This window comes from Stegodyphus dumicola, chromosome 5 (assembly GCF_044657685.1).
Source record: "Stegodyphus dumicola isolate Sdum_Otavi_A_Nest chromosome 5, ASM4465768v1".
In the NCBI taxonomy this organism is placed as follows: Eukaryota; Metazoa; Arthropoda; class Arachnida; order Araneae; family Eresidae; genus Stegodyphus; species Stegodyphus dumicola.
This window is the reverse complement of record NC_140772.1, coordinates 88,520,087-88,539,550: the sequence shown is the minus strand read 5'-3', so window position 1 is coordinate 88,539,550 and position 19,464 is coordinate 88,520,087. Positions and strand designations below refer to the sequence as shown.

Below are 19,464 nucleotides of genomic sequence, written 5' to 3'. Positions count from 1 at the left end.
TTTACAATCGTTATTATTGTTTTCAGACACAATTAATAAAAAAGCACAGGAAATGTACAATATGATGCTGAATTTAAAGATTAAAATATATATTGCATTATGTAGAATTCTGTGTATGTTCTGCACTGCCTTGTTAAATTTGTGTCAATACAAATAGTGACATGAACTCGACTTGATCCCTTGAATTGTATAGTAATAAAAAAAATAATCCATTTTAAAGAAGATTTAGCGAGACTAGCATGCACTGTGAAAAATGATTTACATGAGCCGACTTGAGCTAACGGCGAGACAAAGAAAACCAGTCGATGAAAATTCTGATCATCATCACAAGTACTTTCCTTCCGGATCTTTTCTTTAATTTTTTTAATGTACTAATACTTCTTCCTTCAAAGTAGTAATAACTCTAAAACGAATATTTGCAACTGCAATTCGTACCTAACTTTGAATGCAAAGAACCTGATACTGAACAATAAAATTAGTTTTAACTGCTCAGTTAATTTCCTTTAACCCTTTGATGCGTGCGATATTATTTTTATAACATTTTAAATCGAAAAACTCTAGAAATATAACTTTATGATCCTAGAGACAAATAATGAATGAATTCAGAAAAATTTGCTTTTGCCCATTACTCTGTGGGTGGTGGTCGAACTGCGAAGTAAGCGCGCGTGTAAGACCTTCTAACTTACTGAGGTGTTAGGAAAAGGAAACCTACCTTTTCCCGCGCTCATGTCCAATAAACGACAAAATTTCCGAATAAAAAAAATAAATAAATAAAAAATAAATTAAGAATTGCATTATATGTAATTTTTTTACATTATTTTACTAAATAAATCATCAGAAAATGTGAAAAATAAACATTTATGCAAATTTTCTGTAGCAGTGAAAACGTAAGAACGTGCATAATAAAGACGTTCGTATAAATGGATTAAAAAACTTCAGCAATTTTTTTTTAATGTCAAAGAACAAATTTTTTGCGAAATTGTTTAAAGTATGTTTTATCATTTTGGTCCATGCATAGACCAACACTGCATGTTTCGCATATGTATCTTGTTCTATGAAGTTTCGCCTTTGCCCTACAAAATGTACACCGCTGGGATTTGCATTTTACTGGCGTAAGTCCAGCGTTCTTTAGTTTCTTTTCGTCTGGTATATGACTTTTTTTATGTTAATGGGGGGGGGCTTTGGTCGTTTTGGCTTTGCTACGGATCCTCTGTTTCCCATTCGTATTTATTTTATTCGTATTTCGTCCCAAAATATTTATAAAATATTTTTTTATTTAAATAATCAGAGCCCCTTATCTACATCCGGGTAAAAATAAACATTCCTATTTTAAACAAGCAAATACCATTGTGAAGAGCAGTGATTTTAGGACAGGGCCACTGAGCCTCTAGAGCAGGGTTTCTTAAACTGTGTACCGGACCTACAGCAGAGAGTCGCCAAAAATTTTAGGAGTTTTGATATTTCTTTAACTTATTATAATAGATATCTTATTTAATTGATTTTATTTTTTTTAACTTATTATAATAGCATAATCATCTATATAACTTATTATAATAGATGTGTGAGTATTTCTACCAATATTATAGTAATTTTACAATTACCAAATATTTTTACACAATGTATCTGAAAATAGATAAAGATCAGACAATACAGACAAAAAAAAAAAAAAAAAAAAAAAAGAACGAAAACATTTTGACGCATTCTTTTTATTTATAATATAAACGTTAATTTTCCTTGCTTTGCCCGTGACGCTGTTATTTCGCATGTTACTTATTTAAAATTTTCACAATGTTCTATGTCTTAAAATTAGAAATTAAAGTTAATGACCTAAAACTGCAATAGTATATTCCAGTACAAGTGAAAAAATTGCCAGTTTCACTCACGCGTATGTCGGATTTGCGCAATACTTATGGGATCCCATAAAATATTGTGGGGTCCTGGGGGTAGCGAAAATATCTTAGTTATAAAGAGGGGTAGCGACTGAAAAAAAGTTTAAGGCTGCTATCCCACGACGGTTTGTTTCGGAAGAACAACTATTTGGAACAATTCTGCTTTATCCCAACAGACAATCACCACAGATCGCTTTGGGGTTAACCATGGAGGTTACCTACCTCCATGGGGTTAACACAGGGAAAACTGATTTCCCATTACAAGCAAGCTGATAGCATTCGAAGCTGATAGCTGATTGGTTGAAAACGAACAACTTGCAATTTTTTTGGAAAGGAGGGAAAAAGTCGCACGGCTTTCTTTCAATAGTAAATTAGTGAAAACAGTTGTCCGAAACAGTTGTTCTAGTGAAACAAAAGTCGTGTGATATGGGCCTAAGAAACCCTGCTCTAGAGCACCTGCTCTAGAGCTCTAGGATTACAGTGGTCGCCTCCTGAAACCACAAAGCAAATACCGTAAACATGCGCAGGTTGTTTATATATGCAGTCTCATCACTGCTACATTTTTATTATTTATGGCAGAAATGACGATATGCGATGAATAACTTTTGAAATTTAAATTTTATATTAATATGAGGAAGTTATTTTGACTCATTGAAAACGGAATTTAAAAGGGCATACGATTTGAGGTACTAAGACCTAAAAAATAGGTGGTTCTGCAGTTATTTTGTGTATTTAGAAATAAAGGATAAGTAATCAATCGGTTTTCACTCAGAAATTTGAGAAAAAAGAGGGGGAAAATTCGAAAATTGGCGGTTTTAGGGCGCGATTCCATTCATTCTACCTATAATACAATATATTACTCTCAACTTTTGATTCCAATAATGCACAAAAAATGGAAATGGTCATGAAATCCTAATATGTTATAGATATACCAAATGAAAACAGAAATCAAATCTACAATAGACTGTTACTAGATATAGAAAATATGTTTACCTTGAAATGTAATAAAATGATAAGAAAGAAGTTTGAGAATGAGACATTTTACAGAGTAAAAGGGGAAATATTTATCAGTTTGTGTAACGTAATGTAACTATGTTTCAAATCAATATATGGCAAGAATCATTACGAGAAGTTTCAGTGGTTCTGAAGCCTAGAACGCAAAGAGCTTTAGTGGTTCCAGTAAACCTTTTGGAAAGTGCAATCACTAAAAAATATAGTTCCGTATATAAAATGATTCTGATGATTTCTTTATTTGAAAAATTAATTAAAGGTGTGCCGTGCTTCAATTATTTATTATCAAAAACTAAAAAGAGTATTTTATGTACATTTGCTAATTACGAATAAAATAAAAAATTTGTTCTTAACTTCTTTGGTGAGTAAACACCTTTTAATAGAAGGAAAATTAAAATATGTAGATTTTACTACAGCTTATGGATTACTAAAAAATGTGTTTCTTTAGAAAAAATCTATTAAAATTAATTAATAAAAATTTCCACTTTTTTCTTGCATGTAAGAACATGCATAAATCTTATGTTAAATAATAAAATATATATTTGTAAGCAAATTAAAGAATAAAACCTAATAAAATAATGTGGTAAATTATTAAGGACGTTAAAAGCTAGTGTAACAATCGGAATTTTTATTACGATTTGCAACTGCCCCTCTTTGTCCATAGATGACTGGAGTGATGTGGGTTTTGATATGTTCCTGTTTATGTTCCCTCAGTATGTATTTATTCAGCACTTTATGTGGAATGCGTCTACAGCAATAAGTAAGAATTATCATAAAATTTTCTGAACCGAACGGAGAAAATTGGTTCGAATTTATTTACTTGGTTGTTAGTTCGCAAAACTCAACTAACGAACAGCCGCAAGCAAACCTTTATTCAATCTTCAAAAGAGTATTGTAAGGCCATCAGGTCTGACAATATCAAATAAATTTTCAAATGCAACAGTACAAAGTAAAGATTATTAACAACTAAGCTAAAAAGCTGTTAATAGAGCCGAGCTTATTTTAAGAAAATATTGCTTTCAGTGAACATAAGAAGATTCAAACATACTTAGTGTCTTAATGTTTCTTGCAATGCGCTTTTGGATATATTGGAGAAGCACATATTTTTTATAAATTTTTAATTTTGTCTTATGGTGTACCTTTTAATTATTTTTCCTTTATTCCTTAAAACTTTTCAAACAAAAAAAAAATGTACATTCCGAATTAAAAAAAAAATGGGTATTAAATTTCACTTAATGAAATTTCATTTTCTGGGAATTTTCTTTTGTATTTTTCTGAAGGTGAAAATAATAACTTGTATTTTCATCTAGTATTATATGATTCTCAAAAAATTAATTTCTCTCTCTCTCTCTCTTTTCTTCTGTTAAAAATAATTACATAAGGCAGAATAAAAAATTTAATTTCTTTTTGATTTTGAATCGGTTATAGAGGAAAAGTGACTTTTCTTTTAATTACGGAAGCAAAACACCAATTTTGCGAAAAGTCTTTAATCAGAAATACAAAAAATAACATTAAAAGCAGCGTAAAAATAGTTAATTTATTTTAGAATATATTTTGTTAAAGAAAAACATGCGAAAAAATCAAAATAATTGACTGGTAAGTTTAAGCCCACTTTTTGAAGTAATCTAAAACCTAGGTTTAGTTTAATTTTTTTGTTACCTTGGCATGCAACAAAAGTAAACTTTTATACTGCTAAAGTTAAATTTACTTTTGAGTTACTTACTCTTTTTGAATAACAAACTAAATGCCATTTCTTTTATGCAAACGGAATATCAAGCTCCATAATTTAAAAGTACATTGTTAATTTTTAATCTGCGGAAATCGCTTGCACAGCTTTGAAAAAGTTTCGTATGTGTTTCGAATTATGGTGAAAGTATAAATGATTTTATATTTTATTATAAATTATTTTATTTTTTTTTAAATTTTTCTATTCCAGGAAAAGCATAATATCTCTACAAAGTTAAAACTGCCTTTTCACGTTTAAATTCCAGGACATGAGAAGTTGTTAGTATACCCCAAAGCTTTAATTTTTTTAAATTATAATATTATCCATAAAATTATAATATTGTTTCTTATAATATTCTCCACCAATGGCTCAGTAGCTAATGGTAGGAAATATATGAATTCAGTCTTTATAATAGTTCGAGCAGAGTAAGCTGGATGCTTGATATGAGCCGTTTTCTTTGAATGTGAAATAAGTCTATTTTTGGCAAAAACTTAGCTAATGATGAGACTGAATAAAATTTGCTATGAGCTTTTTAATATCTATAAAAATTTACCCTAAAAAATCCTTTAAAATTTTCAACATTTTGTCAATATAAATTTATGTAGCTTATGAAACTTTAAATATAATTACTTAGAAAGTTAAAAATTCATACTCTGCTTCGGTTTTATATGTATGGGGACACTGCTAATAACATAAAAAGTTTCATTTCACAAAAGGCAGTATAACTCAGTACATAATAACTTGCAGTTGTATAAAATTAGAAGATAAAAAGTATATAAATAGATTTCCACAATAAACATCATACATACATATTTATATTTAGTAGATCTCGCAATTATTTTCACATCCTCTGGAAAATTATATCTAAGCTTGTTCAAATGAATTTTTATTTATTAAAGAACTTATTGTCTCCATTTTATAAATGTCGTCAGAGTTACCAAGGGACATTAGACTTTCATACTTTTTTAAGCTAAACATCGCTTTAAAATTATAGACTATTCGAAAACCAAATTAAATCACTAGAAACATTCATAACTTTCTGATTGCTTTTCGCAGTAACTGATCTAACCTGATGATATGGGTTAATAAATGGGATATTTTGAAAAAAAATTATTCAGCGGAAATTCTTTCCATAAATAGTTAATAAACTGTATTGTATAAAATGTTTACATACTTTTTAAATCAATATTGTTTTACTATTTGAATACAAAGATATTCTCCATTATTTGTCGAAACTTGAATTGTATTTCGACGCATAATTATTTTATTCTTATGTAGATGCATAATGCTCAATTTAAGAAATGACATCCAATCATGAACATTTTAGACGGAAATTGTTTCAAGACCAATTAATATTTATTACGTGAAACATATGTTTTACGTAATAAATTATTAAAATTTGTTACGTTATTTCATGTAACACACTTTTATTCAATAGTCAGACTGCATTGTAATTAATATTTATCAATTTGTAATTAATAAATATTAATTACAATGCAGTCTGAATATTGAATAAAAGTTTCATTTTGAAATGTAGTGAATTTGTTAAAGTTACCGGTAAGATAAATATAAATAAAATGCTATAAATAAAATTTAACTATATATGCAAGAAAAAATATGTACATTAAAATTATAATTTAAACTAACCATAACCCTTTCATTCTCCCTCTCTGTTTTAAAAAATCATAATAACTTCTTTGGATTGCGTCATTTCTAGATCATTCCATTTTGCATGGCCTGCGCAGTGCTGATGACATAATAATTGGGAACTGAAACTACCATCTTAAACTAAAACTTTTCTCTTCGTGTTCTTCCATATTGGATAATTACGCACTTTACCTTCTGTCTGTGCAGTCCTTGTACGCAGTTTTTCTGGGCTCGCTTCCTAACGCAATAATATCACAAAGAAGTGTGAAGCGAACCGTGGCCACAAATGTCAGTTGCAAAGAAAAATGGAATTAGAACTATCTTGACTGCGAATTTTTTATATATTAAGAAGTCAACATATTAGCATAGTACGCAATCAGAATTCTTCCTCTTCAATATGGATCTACGATCTATAATATCTAGGTATTACGCATCAGGACCTTTGCCTTGCTACTATTACATGTATATTTTCGACAGTATTTCATACAAACAGAAAAAAAAGTTCTTTACTTAAAAAGTAAACATAGGCTCAGTCTTGGGTGCGTTTTAGCTTCGTGAATCCCAGAGTTTGTATACTCACATTTTTCGGTGCTAGTTTCAATAAGAATTCAGAAACAAACATACGCATTTTCAGGGCTTCTTCAGTTTAAAGAAATCCATCATGAATGCAAGAATTTTATCTTACGTAATTATCTACAAATCCTTTTCGCACTTACTGTTGAAGATAGTATTCTAAGACTGTAAGAAACTGTAAGAAAAAATCATTCTTGGGTTTGAAAAAAAGAACAAAGCCATTTTCTAAGAAATGTGTATAGTAACAAATTAAATATGTGTACTTTTTCTTCTCTCATACTGAGGTTGAACTCGCCGGAGGGACTTTGATATCCCTCAGTAAGGTTTGAATTTGGATCTTGCTACCTTAGCAAAACATTACGTAATCCACCTCGAGATATAATGCAACTACTTGTAATTCCTTTTGTGTTAAGATTAAAAGTAAATATTTAAAAAAAGCGTTTGTCGACTGCACTTTATGAAGAAAGGAAATTTAAGACTCTGTCAGAATATTTATTTAATGTGCTCAGATAATACACGTAATTCCCATGCATCCTATATATCCTTGAAATAAGGATTAATACTGATGTTAAGCTTTGAACATTTGCTATTTTTGGTGAATTAGGAGACTTTCGTCTATTTTATTTACAATTAATCTACGCTATTTTGAATGTAACAATTTTGAAAAGGATTTTTGCTTAAATGTAACTTCAGAAATTGTATATCAAGATAAAATAGGAAGGTAAGGACAAAATATTATGATTTTTAATAATTTCAGCTGCTGTGCATGCTATGGAATTAAGAAATCATTATTTTTTTTTTTTACAGTGCTAGTGTAGAAATAGCATTTTAAATGATAGTGGATCAAATTCCTGTGTCCTAACGGTCTGAATTATTATATTAGTAACTTTAGAAGGCACTTCGTTTATTCAGACATATTTCAAACTTCATGATTTAATATTATTTATTTAAATAGTGCCGGTTTTCACGAAATTTTAAGTGAAATCTATATTCACCTTTTTAAAAAAGATATTTTATCATGAAAGGATATAAAGAAAATGCAATTTGGTTTATGTAGATTTTATCATGTGCACTGGAAATTCGTATGCCATCTGTTGCGTAAAAATCGTTATAAATATGATTCCTCATTTAACGCGCGTCAGTAATGAATATTTATCTCTACCCTGCTTTCCTTAACATAATACTATTTGCAAAACAAACTATATTTACTGCGAAACCTCTCATTTTCTTTTATTTATTACTGACTTTGAAATAATTTTGTAAATAGTTTCATAAATATGCGCATGTTAATTAGAAAATTTTAGAGAAAAGGAACTGAATTAACGACTGCAGTCTGAATATTGAATAAAAGTTTCATTTTGAAATGTAGTGAATTTGTTAAAGCTATCGGTAAGATGAATATAAATAAAATATCGTGAACATTTGCATTTAACCTAAGGGAAACTAAGGCAGTTAAATTTTTGCATTACCGACATTTTCAAATATTATAAATTAAATTAAATCTATATTTAATCGTAAATTATTCTAGTAAGCATGGGATGAGTTCTTACGAAATAAGAAGAGAAAAGGAAATCAAATTAGTGATACTTCCTTATCTCTAAATGTCACAATTACAGTATCACTTTCTTAGTTCTTTAATAATTTTTATAAATAAAAAAGCATTTAAAATTATGTTTATTTAAAATATCATTCTGCTAATTATTCACAGTAAAAATTTATGCAATATTAATAAGCACATTTAAGGAGATCTACTCTGAGAGTTAACGTTATCTCCCATACACATATATAATATCACACGTTTACGGCGTAGTAATTGCATGCAGAAAAAGAAACTTACAGACATGAGCGAATATTATTGGTTCCTTTCTTTTCATGGTTGACATGCATTTTCATTTTCATGAAGTCAACACAGATAAAATGGACGTTACAGTCCCCTGCTCTTCCACAGCAGTAACGATAAACTTGTAAAACTTGAACACAGCATGTAGCAGCAGCCGGTTCTCAGAAAGTGGCTTACTATAACATACTTGAATTGCAGCGTCATGTAAGAGGTCAAGAAAGAAATTATTTTGGAATCACGCGGTTTAGATTGATATATCATAAATAGTTACTAATTTTAGTATAGAAATGGAAAATAACCAAATTAAAATGAAAGGGACTGTTGTGTATTAAAGCCAGGCGTTTGCTTTGCAGAAATTTATCTTATATCTATGAATCAAACAACTCAGATAAACGAATAAGAACGCTGTTTATCTCTATTTGCTGTTACATACTAACTAATTAATAAAGCTAATAAATCTTAAAATAAAATCATTCAAAGGAGACATATGAATTGAAATGGTTATGATAATAGTCATAATAGTCCTTATGATCATAGTCATTTGTTCAGTAAATAAGGCAAGGTTTTTCACAAATCTAATTAAGCCTAAGCTCAAGCATGGCTTCGTGGACAGCTGTTAAATGATAACTGGCTGATATTAGCATTACATATGATGAGAATATGAGCCGTTTTATTTGAAAGCGGTGTATATTCATTTTATATTATATGAAAGTATTTAAGAGTTTGTATCTGAAGGATTTGAAAAATGCTGGTATAAATTAATACACTCATTTTATGTTTTTTAACTTTTAAATTAATTTAAATTTATATTGTGATCTTTTTTACAGTATTAGTTAAAAGAAATTTATACTTTTGATGACCTTAAATGGACTTCATTACATTCATATTTAACAAAATGTGAAAAGCTTGCATTGATGAAATACTAAATATGGGATTTCAATTGAATCAAACCAAATTTTTTTATGAATTTTTTATTAAATATGTAAGAAACAAAACAAAAATACATTATTGCAATATTTCTTCAAGTAACATCATTTAAATTACTTAATCACAACTTTATATTAATATGCGAGATTTTATAATTTTATCATTTTGAGAATGTTTTTGAAGATAGTCATGATATATAGGAGAAATATAAGGTAATACATCCATCTTATCGTTAAATTTTTCGGATGTTATGCGCCTTCCATGATGATATAAAGGTGCTAATGCTATGTTTTTAAATTTTTGTGGTCTTCCTCCTGAAAGCATTCTGTAAAGGCATGTTACTTTATAGGTTTAAATTTTCAAGAATTATATTGACAAATCTTAATTAAAACTAACACATTGAAGATATAATCCCATTTCATGAATGTAGAGTTCCCCACTTAAGAACCGATAAGTTATACTACTGTTGAACGTGAAGAACTTTAAGAACCGATAAGCGAATAATCGCTTGAGTTCGTGTGCCAAGAAACAAGAAGATGGAAGGGTAAATAACCCTTTATTATTCAAATAAGATTTAACAGAACTCCGTCTTGGAGTGTACAATAAAAGCCAACACTTGGGTTTGAACTTAAAAGGCTAAGAAGCAAACTAAAGCTAATCTAAACTAAAGCGATATAGCCGAAGCTATCAAAATTTTAACCGAGTTGGCACCTTAAGGCTAATTGACTGCGAAGCCATCAAAAGGCCTGAGTACGGCCGAGCGTAATAACAGCTTTGAGAGAGAGTAGACAAAAAGGCGGACGCGCGCTAATCAGAGTCTCTGATTCTCTATAACTCAGCATGTAGAACTACGCGTTTAAATAGCGCTCTTCCTCATTATGTATTCAGACGTGATTCTAAAACTACGTTCTCGCCGGAGGTATTAAGTTGAAGTTAAGAATTTGGCAGAAAAGAAGTTTAACTCAAAATTTAACTGTTAATAAAATTAACACAATTCTTACAAGGAAATATTCGCATCAACAACATTTCATTGTCAGTAATTAAATTGCTGACAAATTAAATATATGGATATTTTTTAGAATTTTATGCACATGTGAAGTCTTTCTCCAGGCGTAAAGTGCGATAAATTTAAAGAATTTTTAAAAATAAAAAAGCATAATATATTATAAATATATAACAAAGTATGAAGAAAGTTATATTTGCAAATGTTGAAAATATATACAAAGCTTGAAGACAAATTTTATATAATGAAATAAATGTGTAGAATTAAATCCGATGTTTTTATTTGCTATTAATTTTATAACTCACACCCGTTATTTTGGAAATTTTTCATGTTTTTTTTTTTTTTTTTTTTTTTTTTTTTTTTTTTTTTCAAATTTTTCTTAGAATTATTTTGTAGGGCTCTGTTTGGTCTATAAGCGTGCGTTAATGTCCTTCGAATCCCATTGGACTAGAAGCAAGTTATCGCTTTAGTATCAGGTAATAACAAACGTTAAGAAGATTAAATAGCTTCTTATTTAACACTTGAATGAACAGAAGTCACTCTTTGTGCAGCAGAAGAACCTCGCCTTGGAGGGCTCTATTTATATATTTCTAGTATGCCTTTATCCTAATTGGCTTTTGAAGATAATGTCTGTTAATTAGCTGCATATGATATAATATATTAGTCCAAGGGCGCATTTATACGTCTAATAGCTTTCGTATTTCCTCTGTGAAACATGTAACTTTCTGCCTCATAACGAAGGAAAGAGCATTAAAAACTCCGAACGTACTTATCATATAAATGATCTTGCACGCAAGGAAATTATTAACTGTCCTCCTTGTCCATCAGTTTGATATATACAGAAATCACTTTTTAAACTGAAATTATTTTCCACCCAACTGATCTGAGGTTTATCATTAGGCTTGATCAGCTTGCTTATGATTTAACAAGTGACTCCAAGTGCACATATATATATATATGAAATCCCAATTTAAAATCCCTAAGGGATAAATTGCTCTTGGCTTTTGCCGCGAACAGAATAGAACAATGAAATTGAAGGATGTATAGATTGACCCGGTACTATGCAGCATAGAATATTAATATTTGTTTGAATCATGTTTATTATTGCTTACAATAAATAATCAAAAGACACATCATGTGAAGTAAATGATTCAACACTTCAAACTCGAAAAGATACTGCATAAGTCTACTAGCTTTCATATTTTCTCAGTAAAGCATGTAAGTCTCTGACATATACCCAAGAAGACAGCATTAAAATTTTTGAACGTACTTCTCTTATACATGCTCTTGAAAAAAATGTTTAGCTGCCCTCGTTCTATGAGATTAATATGTATTAAAATCACTTTTTAAACTGAAATGATTTTCTAGACAATTGATTTGATATTTACCTAATTTTTATAGCATCTCTGTTTAAAAAATGATTTAAAGATGCAAGACATACGGATCCATTTCTCGTCAGACATATAAATTTCTGAGCCTAGAAGACAGTATATTTTGTAAACACCAGAAATAAAAATTACCTTTAGTTAAAGGCACAATTATAGCTTTATGTTTTCTTTCAACTTAGCCTAAATGCAATTTCATATAAGCTAATTACTACTCTATATATGAGCTAACAAACGACTCAAATGGTAGATTTTATTATAAAATTAATTTACATAGGGTACGAATTACAACTTATGTTATGATACGCTACCAGACATGACTTTTCGGATTCTGTTTGAAAAGATTGCTTCTTCATCTTGTTCCCCAATTTATGGAAGTCACTTTGAGTGTTCGGGGAATTGTGACCCAAGCTTATTTAGGTACGTTTTGTCTTTGAACTAAAAATTATCAAGTTTATAAATCTAAATTTATGCACTTAAACGCATTTCGTGTGGAGTACCTAATAAACCATATATAGCTTTTGTAAAGGATATTTGTAATGATTTATTACCTCTATTAGAAAAGTGTTACGATGTTCCTTAGTACTTTGTCTACCCTGAACGTAAAGGAACCTAGGAAACTGCTTAGCAACTTATCGCTGAGTTCGAGTATTTAACGATAGAGTTCAGAGAAGGGTTAAAATATTCTTTTATTCACTCAAAAAATAATAACATATGGTCTCTTCTTGGGCTTACAGGATAGCCTCTACTCGAGCTTCAAATTAAGATGAGAAAAATAAGAAACTAATTTAATACTAAGCTAAACTGAATTAGCCGAACAAATACCTAACATAGTTCGCCCTTCATTTAACCTAGCCAGTGATTCTCAAGAGGCACGTACAATACGGCCGAGCACCGTAGATTCAAGAACGAAGTAGCTAGAAGGAAAAGCACTGAGGACTATGCCACTGAGGACTTCTAAGCACTCTCTCTCGAAGTATGTTGTACTTTCCTTAAATACTCCTTCTAATTCCATTTGCATACAACGCACTACTAGAAACACATTCTGGTAGGACATAGTAGATGGGAAACGAGAATAGACAATAAAGCATATATAAATTTAAAATAACTGTTAGAAACTTAAGGTATCCTCTACAGTGTAATTACATCTCATTTGGACAATTTGAATAATTTGTTGGCTGTAATATAGTTTCGTTGGCTATGATGTAGTTAACGAGTCTAGATGTTGGTACAATAACAAAAGATAAGCCAAGCTGTATGTTTCAGGCATACGGCAATAAGTAAGTTTGGGTGAGCATACAATAAAAGTGAATTGTCCTTATCGGATTATTTCTCACTATTAGGTAAACGAAAATCATATAAATAATTAACTAAAAGGCTAATTTTTCATGTGGAAGTATATGGTCTTGTATAATATTCGTCCTAGCAAATTCCGATGATCCATAGGCCATTAATGGACGAAGCACTATATTGAGCACATAACGATACGATAATTTGGCCATTGAGAATATGATATCAGCATATTAGTTTAAATATGTTAAATATTTATACTGCACTAGACTGATGGATGGACTTGTGCGTTATATTCTTCAAAACCTCTCATGATATGCGTACGATACGCACTGCCTAAAGAGAGTTCCTTTCCCTTATTTTATCATACGTAATGATAATTAAAAATAAATAAGTAATTAAAAGTTACATGTAATTGAAATTCTTAAAATATTAACATACTGGTGTGTCAGATAAATAATAAATTTAAAAACTAAGGAAATACATTTTAGATTTCCGGGATTCAATGATCAGTAAAGAATGTACTTTTACATGACGAAATCAGATTTTTGAATTTGAAATACTGTGAAAGATCGCTTTTACTTAATTTTTTTAGATTGAATTATGTCCTGCTCCCCTTGTTGTAGTTAGCTCAATTAAGGGGCAAATAAAGACTAGAAAATAGTAAATTTTCACCAATTTTAAAACTTTTCTGTTTGAAACAAAGTACAAATTGCAGCATTTTTAGTAATAGCACACAAAAACAAATATTAACTTTTATTCCAATGCGAGTTCGGAACTTCTTTCAATGACACTCAACGTTGTGATCTTGCAAAAGAGCGTTAATATATTTATATACGCTGAGCTTAATAAATGCAATGACAATTAGTAATTAATAAATAAAAGGTTTCATGTACATCTTCGAATTCAGTGTGTAATTTATTTCTGTAATTCAATAGCTGTTTAAAATCATATACTTCGCACTGTGTTCCAGTCTCAAGTTTTCATCTAATACAGTACATAATAGGTAATTAGGCTTCGTGGCTAAGATTGCATGATTTAAAATATACGCATACATATAAATATTGAGTAATTAACAACGCATTTTTATACATACTGTGTCAACCATTGTAAAGTCCACGTAATATAATTTAAGATCAATTAGTAAACATAGATTTTTTATATCATCACAGTTCTTCGGTTTGAGCCTATGTAGACGCTTCTTCTAGAGCAAACACTGCCCGCAATTCCATCGTGAAGTTGACTAATTGTACTAAGAAAATCCCATCCTCTTTAGTTAGGATGAACTAAACCTAAATGTTTGAGAGTCTGGAAGAAGCAGAAGATTAATGAAATCTAGACAGTGTTCGCTTAATTGTTTTCGCTGTTTGAAGAGTTCACAATAAACTTAAAGAAAAAATAGTAAAAGGAAAGTGAACCCAATAGACATGAAGAAACTGTTCGCCGAAAAGGATATCCTAGGAAAGGAAATGTAGAACTATTTCAAACTGAAATTAGGAAACGTGAATACTTAACAGAACTCTGATAACTATTAAAAACTTGTACTAAACTGAAAATTTGAAAAAAACTCAATTTGTAATGCATGCATTAAGATCGTACATTTTTTAAAAAAGGAAAGAATACTATATACATAAAAATAACGCAGAAGAGTACATACATAAAAAAGCAAGTACATTATTGCTGATTTCTTGGAACAAGACTGAATTATTAAAGGTAATTCACCCTCTTTTAAAAAATCCGAGATAATTTGTGTATGATCGCATTTTGTCTCCTTCGTATGTAATGGATTATTTTAATCGCGAAAAACTAGTATATAAAATTTATGTTTAGATGAATAATTAATATTTTTAAAACGTAAAGATAATCTCCCTATGCTATCAAATAAGAACATATTTAGAAAAAAAAAATATAAAAGCAGATGGGGAGTTTAATATCAATGCCATTGTAAAAAACCACTGTAAACCATTGTAATAACATTATATGATTTAAACTATTTTATAGTCTTAATTACATGCAAATACAAACATATAGGGCAAAAAATATATAATTTTAATCCTAATTGTCACTTTAAATTCCAAAGCTGCTATCGTGAAGCTTTTAATCTAAAAGTACTTAAGCTGGAACCAACCCTTGAGGGACGTTTAGGTTTACCATTGAAAGAGATTGAAGAGAGTGTTAAAACTGTCTGCATAGCTTGGAATGGCAAGAAAGGAATTCGAAAATGAAGCCCACTGGTTGGCTGTAGAACCATGAAAGTCTAAATATTTAGTGTGTGGTGATAGACCAGTGCTTTATTCTCCCTTTTGGTTATTATGTAAGTAAATTGCTTCGGATTTAACCAAAAAAATCAAAATTATGAAATCATAATGTTTTGTATCTGAAAGCCAAGGAAACAGGAAATAGTAAGAATAACAATTAAAAGTCTTTACCCAGAATCAGCGATATCTGAGTCAATGTTCTTTCCCCCTATACCTTATACCTCGTGTCAAATATCATTATTAAATGGCTGTAGCTAGGTATTTTTTATTTCTTTTACTTTTCTTATTGATTGTTCATATGTTTTGATCCCTACATAATCATATCTAAGCATAAGTGCCAACATGTATAACTGCAATTTGTCTATGATGTTATGCGGTTTTGAATTTGGCTTTTTCTGATTCTCTGAAGGTCTTCCACACTAATTGTGATTCAATCTTCTACTACGCATCACGTGCTCTTACTGCGAGCTTACTATTATCATACCATGTGTTGTTAGATCCACAGCGCTCATGTTACTATTTTAGCACATCATAAGCCTAGAATTTACCTATTAATTGCATTTAAATTCCCTTTGGCTAATATTATAGGTAGGGGCAAACTCGGGCGGTATCCAGTGTATAACATAATTGTAAACTAGTTATTTTATTAATCTGTATTTTATTAATAAACAAAATAAGAACAAAATAGGGCGTTAGAATATGGGTAGGATTAGAAACTGAAATGAGCATATATTTCTTTATTTAAAGCAGGTAAATAAAGAAAAACTTGGCATATCTCAAAATGCATTCATTTAATAAAAATAATTCGAATTATCTATTTTAGCACGCATAACATAGTTTTTATTTTAAGCATATGGAAACTATTTTCCTACATATATAATTAAAAAATTAATTAATATATTAACAGACAGCTCCGTCGCACTAACAATATTTCATAACCTGAAGAAAACTGCATATTTATAAGCATAGTTAATATTTCCTAAACGCATTATGTTTAGAAAAAGTTATAAGATATTTTCCCCGCCTTTGCGTGAATTGTTTCAAAATTATAAGAACGATGAATTTGACATCGAAGATAAAGAATGTAATGGAAGAATGAAAGTGTAAGAAGGCACGGAATTGAAAGCATTATTGAATGGAGAGATTCATGATAAACACAAGTAGAACTTGCACTTATATTACGAATGATTCAACAAGCAATTTCACATCGTTTAAAGTCACTGTTAATGATTCGAAACTAAGGAAATTGGGTTCCATGTGAACTGAAACCGAGAAACGTTGAACGTTAAATTTTTACAAGAAAAATGCTGCGTGCCAGACATAAACGAAAGGGTTACCGGTGGTAAAACTGGATCCACTACGATATCCCAGAGAAGAAGATATCATGGGGACCTCCTGGCCATGCTTCAATATTGACAGCCAAGAGTATCATGGAAAATATCATATTGCATATATGGTGGGATCAGCCTGGTATCATGTATTATGAGTAACATTGCTATCTACCGAACACAACTGATGAGATATAGGCGAGCAAAGAAAGATGTGCCCACCACTACTCCAGACATGTTAAAATTATTCTCCTGAATGATAACGCTCATCCACTTGTTGCGGCGCCGGTCAGAACCTACTTGGAAACATTCAAATGCTGCCACAAAGATGGGAAAAGGTAATGGCTAGCGATGGATAATACCTTGAGTAAAACATAACGTACTAATAAATGCTCAATTTTTGATAAAAACACAGCTTAGTCTTATTTGTACTCCCGATATAAAAGAAGTTTATTTGGCCACATTAAAGGAAATGAAATCTTAATTCAGATCCATATAATCCCCTTCCGTAGATCCACATAATTCGGCTTGGTATTCAGAATTTACTCATGTGCAAATGAAAATGCTTAATCATTCTTCCTTATATTTACCTTGTTAACCTGTTTTCAAATATTTCACTTTTCTTTGTTAGATTTTTTTCCATTAATTTTCAAGACGAGCATCTATCATCTGACACTACAATATTAATTTTTGGAAAATATGTTTCCATTTCATTAATACAAAATGAGGTATTTTAAAATTTAGTCGTTTTACTTTTATTACGTGTTTTTTCAGAAGTAATAAGGTCTGAAATGCTACTAAATTAATCCAAGTAAAATATTTAAATTTCATGCACATTAGTCTAATTACACAACAGTGAACAAACAGTATTGGAAATTTCAACTGATCCACATATGTACTGATGAATTTTTTTATGCTGGTTATATTTTCATTATTACCCGTTGTAAACTTCCTTTCATTCCCATAAAACTATCAAATGCAAAGTTAACGTTCCGAACTGAAATTTCGCTTGCAAATTTGCAAGCTTAGATGAAAGAACACGCAAAAATGACAGCCACCCAAAAAAAACTTCTCCTTTGTCTGAAGAGGTCTAAAATTAGGGGAAAAAATTAAACAAATACATGTTTCATGTTAACCATGCCTTAAAGAAAAAAATGTTAAAAATTCTCCGAATGTATAATTAGCGTACAATACGTACGTAACTTACGTACAATTAACGTGCAACGTATAATTTTGAAAATACATTTTACTAAAATCTTCAGAAACCTCTTTGCGAAAACTGCATTGATTAAACTAAAAATTATTTATTTAGGGGAAAATATATAATAGAAGACTATTTTAGTTTAAGAAATACTTATATTACTTAAAATTCCTTTATGTTTTCAAGAAAAAAATAATTTATTGTAATTTATTACACGATTAACTTATGTATTAATGTATGTAATGTAATTATTACATAATTAATTTTCACAAACTATTGCACAATTAACTGTTTAATTAATGAAGGTTCTCATCCAGTATAGACCTTTATTGAATCAATACCTTTTGGTGACATGATAAAGAATAATTACGAAGAATAACGAAGTTATTTTGAGTCAAGTAGCTACGCGAAAAAGGTAACGAGTTTTAGATAGCTTCTCAGAAATAATTCTCTTAAATCTCTTGTTTCTTAAAACGGATTACATAGTTTCCTCTAATAGTAAGTATGTCGCAAGCAAAGCAATCTTTTCAAGGATAGAATCTAAATTAACTAAAGCTTCAGCAAAATATTTCTACTGGAAACATTCTTGTTCATAAAGATAACGTATTCTTGTTTGGAGTGGAACTCATAGTTAAGGTGTCGTTGAAGTTGAAGGTATTGTAAGTCTTAAGAGGGGTAGTCAGCAAATAAGTAGGTTGAAAATAATGCAGTTTAAAACTTAAGAATATGCGCCAAAAAAGTACTAATTCCGAAGGAAACATTTTAGCATGAGCAGTAGAATACGATTAATTTGCTAGGAGCTCTGTTCCTTCAAAGATAAAATATAATGTATAACAATTAAAAATACTGGAATTAAATAAAGCAAGCAAAGCTTAATAGTAATTAAGTTCGAAAAGAATGAATGATATTTACGTGGAAAAAAGAGCGCATCATAGCTGTATTGAGAAAATAATTTTTGTATGAATCTCATAAAAGTTACATGAGAGTAATGTCAAATCATTCTTTTTATGTTTCGATCATTATATTAAAGTTATTTTTTAATTTCGTACTAATTCAGTCAATTTTGTTAAACACATTTACCATAAATGCACAGCTATTTTATAGCTAATTATAGATTAAAATACAGCTATTAATAGATAATTTTACAACTATTTTCTACTACAATATCATTATATACTAGTATATACCTAAATTTTTCCAAGAATGAGAGTATAATATGTTGTAAACACTTTTCTGCTTTAGTTAAATGTATTAGAGTAAAACTGCTAGAAAACACGTTAAAACAATTTAAAATTTACTAAGCTTAATATATAGACCTATATTTTATCAATTCAGAATCCAGAATGCTCTTTCTTCTTAACGACAGGAAGACGAGTATATAAATTT

At 29.9% G+C, this 19,464-nt stretch overlaps 1 protein-coding gene across 3 annotated transcripts in view; it reads right to left on the bottom strand.

The window, feature by feature from the left end:
* Nucleotides 1-19,464, bottom strand: part of LOC118181836 (cell adhesion molecule Dscam1-like) — a 1,419,238-nt gene that overhangs the window by 576,989 nt on the left and 822,785 nt on the right. The gene's annotated exons all lie outside the window — the stretch shown is intronic.